Source organism: Budorcas taxicolor, chromosome 5 (assembly GCF_023091745.1).
Source record: "Budorcas taxicolor isolate Tak-1 chromosome 5, Takin1.1, whole genome shotgun sequence".
NCBI classification, from domain to species: domain Eukaryota; kingdom Metazoa; phylum Chordata; class Mammalia; order Artiodactyla; family Bovidae; genus Budorcas; species Budorcas taxicolor.
The window spans coordinates 129628430-129644095 of record NC_068914.1 but is presented as its reverse complement, the minus strand read 5'-3'; the positions used below and the strand labels follow the sequence as shown (position 1 = coordinate 129644095).

Sequence of the window (15666 nt, the reverse complement as noted above, 5' to 3'; positions counted from 1 at the left end):
CAACAACTCCTAGGAATAATATTATGAGAACTGATGTGTGTACAGTGATTTAAGGATGAGGAAAGAGAGGCACAATGTTATACTATTTTAAAGTGCTTTATCAACCAGCCTATTACATAATGTGTTATAATGTACCATGTGCCCATGGAAACATGAAATCATGCATAATTCTTAAGTACTGCCAGATGCGTAGCTATAACAAATTTCAACCCTTCCTGAAGAATTCACCCACACACTCACTTCCCCAACCAGTATTTCCACTGGTAACTGTCAGAATTGAGAAATCATAGAAAAGACCCTTATTCACGCCTCTGTGGTCATTACATATAGTTTGCTTCTTATTTGGGTAGGGAACATGCCTCATTCATGATTTTATAACTAGTGACTTGGCCTGTTCTGGTATACAATTAGTGCTCAGGAAATGTTTATTGAATGAGTGAATGAACAGACAAATAACAGTTAGACATAGTAAATCAAAAAATAAACTTTAGCAATGGCACTAGTTAGACTAAGAGGAGTCTCTAATGTGAGAAACATTTCAAATGGAGGTGGTCAAAGTCTGGCTCCCTCCCAGCAAGTCTATATGTTATTTCCTAGTATTAGTTCATGTGTCAGTTGTCATAAGTTTCTGGAATGTACAAGTAATCCTATTTACAAGAGATCCTTGCCATTCTCAATGGAGCCATCTGGCTTTACTTAAGGATACTGAATGAGTTCATTTTTCAGTGGCTGGGAACATGGTACTAACAACCTGCACACATATTGAAGAATTTCTGAATATTATGATATACCTGTGAGAGGTAAAGAAATACTCTAAATTCTAAACTCATATTCACAAGGCACAGAAATGCAATGAAGTGGAAAGAAAAAAAAAGAAACTCTGTACTTAGAATCAGAGGATCGAGCTCTGCCACGTCCTTGCTCTACATAACCAGAAATTGGCCAACATAACTAGTTTTCCCTGAGCCTCTGTTTTCATCTGTAATGACAACTATGTGTAATTTAGAAAAACTCAAGCATCCAGGATCAATGTGGCAATGTACTAATATGTAAGTATATAAATAGCAGATAAATGGAAAATGCCACAGGATAGCATGGCAACTAGTTATAAAATGGCAGAGAAGTCTAGAATGCTGTATATAAACTGTGAGATCCTTGAGCTCAGGGTCCATGACTTACTTATCTCTACAGAGCTTGTACCTAGCACAGGGATGGCCTAAAAATACTGAACGCATCACCAATGTCAGCTGCTGAGTTGGAGGCACCAACAAGAGAGATGCATTCAATTCTCAGAGGGTCCCTTCCAAGCCCCCCTCTGATAAACTCTCTAATATGGCATTTTTCAAAGTGTGGTCCTTCCACAGCCAGCATTATAGTTGGCTAGTTTGTTTGTTAAAATTACAGGCTCCCAAACCTCATCCAAAGAGATTGTAATGCAATATTTCAAGCACTTGAGATAACTTGTATACACTGGGATAGTATGTTTTAAATTTACTTTTGAAAATCCAGTAGCTATGGCACAAGATCAGTTCCAATGAGAGTTGTGTGCTAACTCATATGTTTTATATATCCAGCTTTTTATAGTTGACAAACTGCTTTTAAATACATAAAAGCATAACATTAAAACAATGAGAACTCCTTAAACATTCATAGTAATAACAAGTGTAAGATAATATAATTTTGCATCCATAGTAAAATTAAATGTGCTTGATTTTTCCTTAAAACATTACAAGGTTACTGTCTTTGTCTTCCTATGGTTATGGACCTCACTTTGCTCTCTACTATACCTTGGACTCAAAAAGGGTGTGCTCAATAAATATGTTATATAGAACAATGAATATGTGTATATATATATATATACATATATATATATATATATATACACATATATGAACTTCCTCAGGGTTCATGACTTACTCATGACTCAAGAACTCACATCTCAGAAGGGTTGCACTCTTAATATATGCCTGTTAATACATGAGGATGTGTTCACATGACAGAGTTTATAGCCTAACTTCTCTTTTTCAGAAGAGTATAGGGACACAGGGCACAAATATAGGCTATTAGCTAAAGAGATTTCATACACATTCCTCTGAGATACTAATTTTTAAGCTGAGGTTGAAAATGAAAACTGGAAGGTAATTATCCTTAATTTCCAAATGCTTTAATTTTAAAATTAAACCCAGTTGCATAGAAAAGCCTCCCTGATGAAGAATGGCAATTTGCTTTGCAATGAGGGACAAAAGGGTATAATAGTTTGGGGATTAGAGGGTATGCAATGGTCAGATTCGTGTGCAGTTACCATAATTACAACAATGGATTGGCGGAGAGATTAAATTCAAGAACCTGATCTTGACTAGCCGCTTGTTCTGGACTCCAGGTCTGATTACTCAGTGTCTTCCAACCCCTTGAAGATGAAGGAAGAGGAACGAACTAGTTGCAGGTATCAAATACAACGACATGAAAAAGGCAAGAACCATATGGATGCTGTGTGGTAGTGATGTTCTTGCTAATCAAAGATCAGAAGTCCAGTTTCCACAGGCAAGCCACTTGCTTCTAATCAACTCTTGGGATGCATGATGATAGATTTGAGAATATTCAAGCTAATAAGATAAAGACTGGGGACAGATACCTCCAAAATGATTAATCACTAAATAGGTTCAATGCCAAAGTCCATGACTTTAAATTGTCAGTTGCCCACAATGACCACCGTCAACCTTCTCATCTCCTCACCTCAGTCCCAGGCCCTTGATTTCCACGGAGCATCAATCCTTACCTTTTCTGTCTCTCCTTTGCCAACAACACAAAGGCTCAGTACCTATAATTACAAAACCACATGAATCCTGAATTAATTTAGAGTAGGATGAGGACATAGACAACTTCACTATAAAGGAGCTTTGCTCCTAAGAAGGGGCTATGCTTATTAATCCATGCATTCCTTTATTTTTTTCCTTCCAAAAATATTATACCTCAAGGAACTTATAACCTAAAGATACATAATAGGATTTCAAAAATTGTGCATTAAAATAATAAATACAGAATGAACAAATGTCCTGAGGATTAAAATGGTCATAATTCTGTAATGAACCAACCATATAAATTTGCCAAAAAGATATAAACCCTCTCCTGATTATCGGTTGATATGGAGGGCTGAGAAATGTAGAGTGTTCTTAAAGTTTGATCTTATTGACTAAAAAGAGTCAATACAGGAAAAACACACACACACACACACAATTTGACCAATGTAGGTATTTGGAAGATTTAATAAAATCCTGAACTTTAAGATGGCATGAAGTAGAAATCAATCTACTAAATTAATTTAATAAAGGAGGAGGTGGCAGAGAATGAAATGGTTAGGTAGCATCACCAACTCAATGGACATAAATTTGAGCAAACCCTGGGACACAGTGGAAGACAGAGTGGCCTGGCAGGCTACAGTCCATGAGGTCACAAAGAGTCAGACATGACTTAGCAACTGAACACAACAACAAAGAAATCAATCAAATATGGAAGTAAAAACAGTCTAAATTTTGGGTTGGCCAAAAAGTTCATTCCAGTTTTCCTTTAACATATTATGGAAAAACCCAAACAAATTTTTGGTCAACTCAAGAGCTTCTGACAAAGACATAGTGAAAAAAAGATGAAGTAGACACACATAATAGGTGATCAGTAAGTGCTTTCTAAAGCAATTAATCCCTGTTAAATCATTTTGGAAGTAAAATAGAGAGAGAAAAATACAAAGGTCCATCTAGTCAAAGCTATGGTTTTTCCAGTAGTCATGTATGGATGTGAGAGTTGAACCATAAAGAAAGCTGAGAGCCAAGGAATTGATGCTTTTGAACTGTGGTGTTGGAAAGGACTCTTGACAGTCTCTTGTACTGCAAAGAGATCAAACCAGTCCATCCTAAAGGAGATCAGTCCTGAATATTCATTGGAAGGACTAATGATGAAGCTGAAGCTCCAATATTTTGGCCACCTGATATGAAGAACTGACTCACTGGAAAAGACCCTGATGCTGGGAAAAATTGAAGGCAGGAGGAGAAAGGGATGACAGAGGATGAGTTGGTTAGATGGTATCACCAACTCGATGGACATGAGTTTGAGCAGCCTCCAGGAGTTGGTGACGGACAGGGAAGCCTAGTATGTTGCAGTCCATGAGGTCACAAACAGTGGGACATGACTGAGCGACTGAACTGAACTGAGAAATACTAAGAAAAAGAATGAACAAAAAAGTGTGAAAACTAGAATTGATGTTGTTTGTACATAAATAGAATAAGCAGCAAATTCCAGAGGGTAAGTATCTACAGAAACATTTTTCAGTGTTTATCAGAAGAGCAGAGTGGCAAAAGTGTGGTACATTTTTGCAGAAATCAGTTAAAACAACAAAGCAGCAAAACCACCTCTGGTATAAAACGTACCAGTGGTTAAAAGTTCACAGTCACCCTTAAAAATGTCTTAAGGCACACAGAAAGGAAAAAATTACTCTTATTTGCAACTAAGCAATGGGGGAAAAGGTGAAGAGTAAGCAATTATCCAAAATGGCACAGAGTTGAAACCAACAACAAGATGAACATAGGTGGTCAGAGATTCCATTTAACCTTTCACCTGAAGGTTGCCATCTTCCCAAGAGAACTGATTCTACCAGTGGCTCGGATCTGATTCAGAAGAAAAAGAGTCACTTTCTGAGTCATAGCATCACTCTGGTTTTCCTTTCGGTCCTCCGTTCCAAGCCTACCAAATCACAACCCATTTTAACTTGGCTAAAGGTGGCCTGGCTGGCACTAGAATTTAATGCTTCCATAAATGAACTCTGATTGACATGAACGATGAGTCACTCTCAGAAAAACTTGTACTGCTGCCATTTGGTCAGTTTGGGGTTTGTTTTTAAAAAGAACGCCAGTTGAGGTTGAGCAGAAGCCAGGGTGTGTTTTTATTTTATGTCTCAAATAAAAATAAAGAGCTGGGTATGAATAATCAAAGAGGCAGGCACCTCCCTGGATACTTCTAAACCTTCCAAAAGCAGTCCCCAGGCTCAGCAAAATGTAATATAGTAAAAAACAACCATCAACAGTATTAGTACCAAGAGTTTGCTCCAGAAAAATAAAATAATTCTGAGTCCCCTCTAGTCCCAAACTCCAGTGCTTTTCAACAATATATTAAGTTAAAATATCCTTTTTGGGGGATGATAGTCCTAGAAAAAATATCCCTGGAAATTAGAAGAATATCAGATAAAAGAAAGATATGTACTCTTATCTAGTATAACTCTTATAACAAACAGAGATTCTTCTAATTAGTCATATATACTGTATCGCTCTCTATGTGCTAAGTCATGCTCAACTCTTCACAACCCCATGGACGTGCAGCCCTCCAGGCTCCTCTGTCCATGGGAATCTCCAGGCAAGACTACTGGAGTGGGTTACCATGCCCTTCTCTAGGGAATCTTCCCAACCCAGGGACTGAACTCCAGTTTTTTAAGTCTCCTGCTTTGACAGGTGAGTTCTTTACCATTAGTGCCACCCAGGAAGCACATATCACCCTCTAGTACGAGACATATGGTCAGCTTCTTGTTATTCTGAGACTGATCATCAGTTTTATGGATTAAGCATTCTCTGCACTCCCCTCTATACAGCTTTTATTGATAGTTCACAATACTTACACAATTAGGAAAGAAAGAGAGAGGAGATAGAGTGAAGAAGAGGTAGTTAAAAGCAAGAGGAAACTAAAAGTGAGAATAAAGAAGCTATGGATCAATTCTTAAAAAAAAAGTTTATTGTAACAAGAAAGGGAAAATAGTAGGTAAAAAAGGGCTTCTCTAAAATGTATGGATTTTGTCAACAATGTTTCTAAAAAAAGAATCAGAGATGAGAGGCAAGTATACAACAGGCCAAGAGGGGAATACCGATAACATTGTTCCAAATATTTGGAACACCGAATCAAAAGAAATCTGGGACTTTTTATTCTAAGGTGGAATAAAGAATATTAGGGAAATGTCTACTCCTACATTATGATGTATTTGGAAGTAATTAACCCTGTAGTTATACATCGAGAGGATACATAAAAAGATATTTCAGAAAACTTGTGATGAAAAAGAACTTTCAGCTGTGCATGATCTGAGTCAAGTTAAATGGCCACTGCCTAGCTGCAAAATGCTACTGCTGATTTTCTCACGCCCTTGGCAAAACTATTCCTACAGTATTTTTATTTCAAGAAAGGCCAAAGCCTTTCATATATATTAGCACCTTAACCGCCAGTTTATTTCTGAGATAGATAGGTATTGTTGTCACACTATAAACACAAGGCAAAATGATGCAGAGGGGCTGGTCTAGTGAGCCCTCAAAGTGCCCTGAACTAGTCTACTGAGGCATGCTTTGTCCTCTCACCTAGAGTTGGAGCCTCAAGAGTAGAAACCAATTTCAACACACCCCCAAGCAGTTAGCACAGCCCTAGAAACTTAGTACGGATTTTTCTTAAGTTGAAAATTGAGCTCAGTGATTCAGAAAGATCTCTTGGATCAGACTGCTGCCATAATCAGAAAATAATACTTAGTATCTTCAAATGCACCCCGGCTTTTGTATCTTCAAAAGAATAGAAAAATCTTCCTAAAGAAGGGAACTGACTGTAGACCTTTCTGTGAGCCCTTTGACAATGACTGTGAAGTGTTTTTAATTGTGTTGTGTTTTAATCACAGCATGGAAACTAAAGTCATGCTCTGTGTTCCAAAGTCCTGCTTTAGAAACAGATGGACATGTTTCCTCTGCATGGCAAGTCCATGGCCTCACACACCAAAGTGAGTTTCACCTTCACCCTGGATTTCCCAGAAGAATAAAAGACATAGCTCTTCTCTATGGAAAAGTGAAAAAGTGAAAGTGCTAGTTGCTCCATCATGTCTGACTCTGCAACCCCAAGACCATAGACTGCCAGGCTCCTCCGTCCATGGAATTCTCTGGGCAAGAATACTGGAGTGGGTTCTAATTCCTTGTTCCAGGGGATCTTCCTGAGCCAAGGACCGAACTCGGGTTAGTTAAAAGCTTAATAATTTTTTAATCACATAGTTGCCATGAAATTATTAAGCTTTTAATTTTACATGAGGGGCTTCCCTGATGGCTCAGATGGTAAAGAATCTGCCTGCAATGCAGGAGACCCGAGTTTGATCCCTGGGTCAGGGAGATCCCCTGGAGCAGGGAATTGCTACCCACTCCAGCATTCTTGCCTGGAGAATTCCATGGACAGAGGAGCTTTGCGGGCTATAGCTCATGGTGTTGAGAAGAGTCAGACACGACTGAGTGACTTTCAGTTTTCAGGTGATTAAAAGAGAGTTTTGCACAGTTTTCGAGCTGCAGCATTGTAACAACTAACTGTAATCAGGACAGACCTAAGTGGAGATCAGATACTGGGAAGGATCTCGAGCTGAGACAGTAGTGGTTACACTGTGACAGATGAGTGTATCTGTATAAGGAAAATCCCCTAGTTAGGGACCACAGCAGGATCCCATCCATCACATTACATGTGAGCTCAGAGAACTGAACCTCTTGAAGCATTTTTGGCAGCAGGGAGAACTTTTAGCATCCTAATGCTTTTACAAGGCTGGATTTTCCTTTTCTCCCCCATGTGCTTCAAGATTTCATAACATGAGAAACATAGGAGCAAAAGTTAAAATGCTTTAATGGTCCCCATAGGCTATTTAAATAAACACTGTGATTGCAATTTAGACAATCTGGAGTCCATTCAATATTAAATCTCCACCCTAAGCTACAGCTACTACACAAATAGGGAATTCATGGTATACTCCACATGGCCATTTACTACTGCGAAGACTGCCTCTTGACAATCATGGGGAGGAGTTAGCCAGGCCTGACATTACACCAGTTAAATCTGTCAACAACTGGAGAGAAAGCTCTGCTGAACAAACACACTGATCCCTCGCACACAGCCTGTCTTTGTCCTGACAACGCTGCAACCCCACTAATCTCATACCATCTTCAGCCATGCAAGCAGAAACTTCTTTTGCAACCAGCTGTAACAAAAGATGCCTTTCTTTATTTTCACACACTGTATGTATATATTTGTGCTTTCGCTTCCGCTCCCGCCCCCGCCATTTCCACTCCATCCTACAGACCCGATCCTAAATAAAGGCTGATTGGAAGAAGTCATAAGTTAGTCCTCATCTCAGATAAATACATGAAGAAAGAGGCCAGAGGATTGATCAGGTCCTTTTGACCAGGCCCTCATAAGAATAATACTCGATGATGTACAGTTTTGTCTGCACTGGGGAAAGAATAGATTTCAGAAGTAAGCAGGCAATAAATATCCTAAAATATGATGTGCCAAATTGAAACAATTGGGTGGTGAAATACATAGAACCGCTGAGTGTTCCTCCAACAACTTTCAGGCACCAGGGGCTTCAAGGAATCATGGTGCTCTTTTTCACTTTTATGTATTGTTGAAAAAAGTATTGTATGAGAGTAACATTTTAGCTATGGCATTAGAAAAACATTATTATTAACTGATAATTTCCTAGCTATAAAATATAATGTAGCATTTATGTGTTGGGATTAAAATGAGTATTTTTAGGTATAATTTACATTCAGTACAATGAAATGTCTTAATACAGCTAAAAGAATTTTTACCTATGTACTTATCTATGTAATAACATTCAGGTTAAGAGGTAACATATTTCTGTTGCCCCAGATGGTTTATTTCCACTCATTCTCAAGTCAATTCTCTACCACAGGTAATGAATACATGGATAAATTTTGTCTAGAGCAAAACTAGACTAATTTTCCCTAATTGCCACAGGTAGTAGTTTTTGTGTTAGTCGTTCAGTTGTGTCCGACTCTTTGTGACCCCACTTGGCCTGTAGCCCACCAGGCTCCCCTTTCCATGGGATTTCCCAGGCAAGAATACTAGAGTGGTTAGCCATTTTCCTTCTCCGAGGGATCTTCCTGGTCCAGGGGTCAAACCCGGGTCCCCAGCATAGTAGGCAGATTCTTTACTGCCTGAGCCACCTGGGAAGTTTTGCCTAAAACAAACATCTTCAAGTGTTACATGCCAAATACTATGTTGCAAATTTTCTTGCCTTATCTCATTTTAACTTCAGTTAATCCTAAGTACAAGAGGAGACAAGTATTTCTGTACCAGGTTTCCAAAAGAAAGGATAAGAAACTCAATCAACATAAAATTGCATCTGAAATTCTAAATCCATTACACTCAAGTGATATTCTACTATATTTATATTGTATAGACCATTAAATATGCCCTGTGATTAATGGTTTAAAATTAAATGCATAGCATAAGACACTGTTAATAAGAATATCAATCCCATTCTATTTGGCAGGAACTGGGCTATTGACTTTATTGCCTTATTTAATCCTCTTATCAACCCTGTATGGCAGCTATTGCTATCTTCATTTTGCAGATGGCTCAAGAAGGTGAGAAGATTTGCCCACTTTTAAGTAATAACTGTATTCAAATCTTGTACTTTCTGACTCAGAGTGCTTAGTTTACAGTAAGTGGTCAATAAATGTGTGTTACATCACTGAATTAAAAGAGGATTAAAAATGCTTGAGAAAGAGTAGGCTATGAAAATGCTAAGCAAATTTGTTTATCACTTTGATGATAACATTTATAGGAAAAAAATGATAGAACCTGAATGTCAGATGAAATCTTAGACATTACTTAGTCTCTTCCCCTTATTTTATGGGGACCATTTTCCAATAGTCTTCATTGAATCTGTTACAAATTGTTTATGTTCTATGTTTGGGGGTTTTTGGCCACAAAGCATGTGGATTTTAGCTTCCCAAACAGGAATCTAACTCTCACGCCCTGCGTTGGAAGGCAAAGTCTTAACCACTGGACCACCAAAGAATTCCCTCTTCCCCTTATTTTTGAGATGAATGAACTGAAACACAAGTGACCTGTTCAAAGACCCAGAGTCAGCTAATGTTAAACTTTGGACTGGAATTCAGGTTTCTCTGTTCCCATTAATGTGTTAGCTATGTTCTATTTCTTCAGTTGTGAATCAAGCACATGGCATGGTTTCTAAATATGTTTGCAACTAAATCTGATAAGTTTATCAATGCTGCAAAGAGCAGTGACAACTAATGTATGCTCCTGAATGCAAAAACAGACTGCCATATAAAAGATTTGCATGATAAAGTAAATCATTAAATATACTCAACCACCAAAATTTATGGAACTGGTAGTATCTACAGTGAAAGTCAGAAATACCAGCGAACAATGATGGCAGCAAATATCAAGAAACTTGAGACCTATTTAGAAGACACTGCAGGCTCCCAGGTTTGAAAAGAAAATCATCCAAAGCTAACCCTCCATTTGATCAAGGAGGAAATGTGCACAAGGAGATGAGAGCCTTGACCCATGGCCGCAAAGCTCCGTAGCAGCATTAAGTATGGCCACAGCCACTAACTCCCAGGCCAGGATTTTGTCTGTTAGCACTGTTTCACCCACTACTCCATGAGACGTTGCCAAAGAAAACCTACTCCTCACCTGAACAAGTAAAATAAAATGAAACATTAATATTAAAGTTTTACATGCTTTAAAAGATACCCATACAAATATTAGCAGTACAATGATCAAACAGCTTGTACTTTGACTGCATTGTCAAACTAGACTTTGGTACTTAGGACACATTAATTTAGAAAAGATTACTTAAAAAAAAAAAAGCAAAAATAAGTCTTAGAGAAGGTTGGGGTGTAAGATACGTCTTTCAACTCATTCACTATACTAAAGTGTACAGCTCAAAAATGGAAAATATAGTTTTTAAAAAAGATTTTTCTGTGACATATCATGATGGAATGCACTTTTCTTCTCCATTTGAAACTGTCAGTGATGCACAAGTGATTTCATCCTGTGGACCCATGAGGAATGGAACTACATGCAAGCCTTCCAGCTGTTGTTCATCCAGAATTGTGATATTTATTCTGGAAGAAGCAAACAACAGATGCATTTGGAGAATGGGAGTTCACCTGGTTCTTACACTATATGAGCTCAAATTCAACTTTCTAGTGAATAAACATCTTGTCAAAGAACACTTACCATCACCAAAAAAGGGGGGGGGCGGGGAAGAAGAAGAAGAAGCACAGTATAAAAGCTCAAATTCATTTTTCCAGTGAATAAACATCTTGTAAAAGAAGCACACCATCACCATCACCAAAAAAGAAAAAAAAGAAAGAAAAAAAAAATGAAGAAGAAGCTGCACATGTAAATGGGCTAAAGCTCATTTACACTTTGGACTTCATAGACAACTTTAATTTTTATCTTCCATACCCCTGCCATATATACTGTAACTAACAAGTAACTCTTGGAGGTACTTCTTTGAAACATGTCTTTTTTTTTTTTTCCCCCTATCCATTTCAACATCTTATCTTGCTATCTTCTATAAAAATGGCCTCTTCATTTTCTGCCACAATAACTTACGGTTTCTTTAAAGATGACATGAAATGTGTTTTCAGCTCTCTTTCCTGATTTACAGTCATTTTCAATAAAACTGCCAACTAGGCATGAGAATCTATGAAAACACTTCTGGGTTCCTGAAGGACCATCTATCATTTTCAAATGAACATCTGTATTAGAAAACAGAAGTTTTCAATAATGATTCAAATTTAGATCTGTTACCTAGAAAGTGCTCTGATTGCACACTTCTGATCTCTTCTTAAAAGAAAAATACACACACAATGAATTTAAGCAATTGGTTTTGTAAACCATGCATAAATACAATTTAAAAAATTATTTATTGCCTTTCTACTTTATTTTTGCTCTCAGCTTTTGACTATTTGTTAGGCAAAATAATAAACTTGAACATAGAGGAAACTTCTTGACAAATTTATCAGACAACTTCTTCATAAATTTCTAATAAAATCATAGTAGTCTAAGAAGTTACCTTTTTTGACCAGCGTATGTATTTCCTTTTTTCTAATTAGTCCCTTATAACATGACTCTTAAAGAGTGTACCAGTTACAATCGTGATAACATGGAAATTTAAGAAATATCTTGTCTTTAAAAGCTGGCTTAAGTCTTTAATCCGTGAGATTTAAAGTAAATTTGGTTCACTGGAAATTAAACACTACTAAGGGGCTTCCCTGGTGGCTCAGTGGTTAAAGAAATTACCTGCAATGAAGAAGACCTGGGTTGTTCAATCCCTGGGTTGGGAAGATCCCCTGAAGAAGGAAATGGCAGCCTACTCCACTATTATTCCTTCACAATCCCACTGACAGAGGAGCCTGGTGGGCTACAGGCCATGGAGTCACAAAAAGTCAGACACAACTGAGCAACTAAACCACCACCATTTACTATAAAGATGCTGAATATATATTAATTTGCACTCAATACATAACTATCTTTGTTACCATCAAAGTTCAATGTAGACATATATAGAATAAGTTCACTTAACTAACTGCCTCCATTTTTTTTTCCCAAAAACCACTTTTTACTTGTAAGATCATAGACATTTACTAATGAGATTATAGGTGTGCTTGATCTATCATCAGGCTACACACAAAAATCATATGAATTTGTTTCCTCTTCTCTCAACACTTTCAGTTCAGTTCAGTTCAGTCGCTCAGTTGTGTCCGACTCTTTGCGACCCCATGAATTGCAGCATGCCAGGGGTCCCTGTCCATCACCAACTCCCGGAGTTCACCCAAACTCATGTCCATCGAGTTGGTGATGCCATCCAGCCATCTCATCCTCTGTCGTCCCCTTCTCCTCCTGCCCTTAATCCCTTCCAGCATCAGAGTCTTTTCCAATGAGTCAACTCTTCACATGAGGTGGCCAAATTATTGGAGTTTCAGCTTTAGCATCATTCCTTCCAAAGAACACCCAGGGCTGATCTCCTTCAGAATGGACTGGTTGGATCTCCTTGCAGTCCAAGGGACTCTCAAGAGTCTTCTACAACACCACAGTTCCAAAGCATCAATTCTTCGGTGCTCAGCTTTCTTCACAGTCCAACTCTCATAACCTTACATGACCACTGGAAAAACCATAGCCTTGATGAGACGGACCTTTGTTGGCAAAGTAATGTCTCTTTTGAATATGCTGTCTAGGTTGGTCATAACTTTCCTTCCAAGGAGTAAGTGTCTTCTAATTTCATGGCTGCAGTCACCATCTGCAAACAATTTTGAAATTCTACATCTCCACTAGATCATAGATGATACCAAACTCCATAGATCAAATCCAACCTGTGTATCTGATTCTAATTCTATAGAAAGACAGTGAATGATCTCACAATCTTAAATCAGGAAGAAAAAAAAAGAAGCTACCATCTGCACCTGGATAGCTACAGCAGTGATTATAAAAACTAACAATATTAAATACAGTTAAACATCGCTGTACATCTTAGAACCTATTTGATTAATGACAAGAGTAGTGACAGACAGTTGCAATATGGAATCTAATGTTTATACTCAAACATTACATCAGTCATTGAGCCCAAATTTACCTTACTCCCACACAAACCTGGTGTCATGCTCAATGTTTATTTCTGTAAATTACCAAATAAACCTCAATTTAAGCAGTCTAATTTTTTTCACATGAACAAAATTTGTACCTGTAAAAGAAAATCCCAAAGCCTTCCAAACCACACTCGAATTAGCTTTCACAATTTATCTGAGACTTTTATCACAATTCTCTCAAAAGTTTTGTGCCCTATGCTGAAATCTTAATGACTATAGTATGTCCGAGAAATTTGGTCTCTGCTCTTTAGATTGCATTGTTTTTTACCCTCCAATATAAATCTGCTGCTTTCTTGCTAATAGGATATTTTAGTTCAGTTTGGTCGCTCAGTTATGTCCCATTCTTTGCGACCGGAGGGACTGCAGCACGCCAGGCCTCCCTGTCCATCACCAACTCCCGGAATTTTCTCAGACTCATATCTATTGGGACTTCCCTGGTGGCTCAGATGGTAAAGCGTCTGTCTACAATGCGGGAGACCCGGGTTAGACCCCTGGGTTGGGAAGATCCCTTGGAGAAGGAAATGGCAATCCACTCCAGGACTATTGCCTGGAAAATCCCATGGACAGAGGAGCCTGGTAGGCTACAGTCCACGGGGTCGCAAAGAGTCGGACATGACTGAGCGACTTCACTTCACTTCACTTCACTTCACTTCACTTCATGTCTATTGAGTCTGTGATGCCATACAACCATCTCATCCTCTGTCATCCACGTCTCCTCCACCTTCAATCTTTCCCAGCAGCAGGGTCTTTTCAGATGAGTCTGTTCTTCCCATCAGGTGGCCAAAGTATCGGAGTTTCAGCTTCAGCATCAGTCATTCCAATGAATATTCAGGACTGATTTCCTTTAGGATGGACTGGTTGGATCTCCTTGCAGTCCAAGGGACTCTCAAGAGTCTTCTCCAACACCACAGCTCCAAAGCATCAATTCTTTGGCAATCAGCTTTCTTCACAGTCCAACTCTCACATCCATACATGACCACTGGAAAAACCATAGCCTTGACCACATGGACCTTTGTTGGCAAAGTAATGTCTCTGCTTTTTAATACGCTGTCTAGGTTGGTCATAACTTTTCTTCCAAGGAGTAAGCGTCTTTTAATTTCATGGCTGCAGTCAACATCTGCAGTGATTCTGGGAGCACCAAAAAATAAATTTTGGGACTGTTTCCACTGTTTCCCCATCTATTTCCCATGAAGTAATGGGACCAGACACCATGATCTTAGTTTTCTGAATGTTGAGTTTTAAGCCAACTTTTTCACTGTCCTCTTTCACTTTCATCAAGAGGCTTTTTAGATCTTCTTTGCTTTCTGCCATGAGGGTGGTATCATCTGCATATCTGAAGTTACTGATATTTCTCCCGGCAATCTTGATTCCAGCTTGTGCTTCTTCCAGCCCAGCTCTGCATATAACTTAAATAAGCAGGGTGACAATATACAGCTTTGATGTACTCCTTACCCTATTTGGAAACAGTCTGTTGTTCCACGTCCAGTTCTAACTGTTGCTTCCTGACCTGTATACAGATTTCTCAACAGGCAGGTCAGGTGGTCTGGTATTCCTATCTCTTTCAGAATTTTCCAGTTGTGGTGATCCACACAGTCAAATTCTTTGGCACAGTCAATAAAACAGAAATAGATGATTTTCTGGAACTCTCTTGCTTTTGCAATGATCCAACAGATGTTTGCAATTTGATCTCTGGTTCCTCTGCCTTTTCTAAATCCATCTTGAACATCTGGAAGTTCACAGTTCATGTACTGTTGAAGCCTGGCTTGGAAAATTTTGAGCATTACTTTACTAGCATGTGAGATGAGTGCAATTGTGTGGTAGTTTGAGCATTCTTTGGCATTGCCTTTCTTTGGAATTGGAATGAAAACTGACCTTTTCCAGTTCTGTGGCCACTGTTGAGTTTTCCACATTTGCTGGCATATTGAGTGCAGCACTTTCACAGCATCATCTTTCAGGATTTGAAATAGTTCAACTGGAATTCCATTACCCCCACTAGCTTTGGTCATAGTGATGCTTCCTAAGGCCCACTTGACTTTGCATTCCAGGATGTTTGGCTCTAGGTTGGTGATCACACCATCGTGATTATCTGGGTCAGGAATATCTTTTTCATACAGTTCTTCTGTGTATTCTTGCCACCTCTTCTTAATATCTTCTGCTTCTGTTAGGTCCATACCATTTCTGTCCTTTTTTGAGCCCA

The 15666-nt window shown here is 38.6% G+C and overlaps 1 protein-coding gene across 1 annotated transcript in view; it reads right to left on the bottom strand.

Annotated features, from left to right (window-relative positions):
- SOX5 (SRY-box transcription factor 5) overlaps positions 1–15666 on the bottom strand; it is a 749035-nt gene that overhangs the window by 583837 nt on the left and 149532 nt on the right. Inside the window, exon 2 of the mRNA XM_052640182.1 lies at positions 2777–2818. The gene's annotated coding sequence lies outside the window, so the exon portion shown is untranslated. The remainder of the gene's footprint in view (positions 1–2776; positions 2819–15666) is intronic.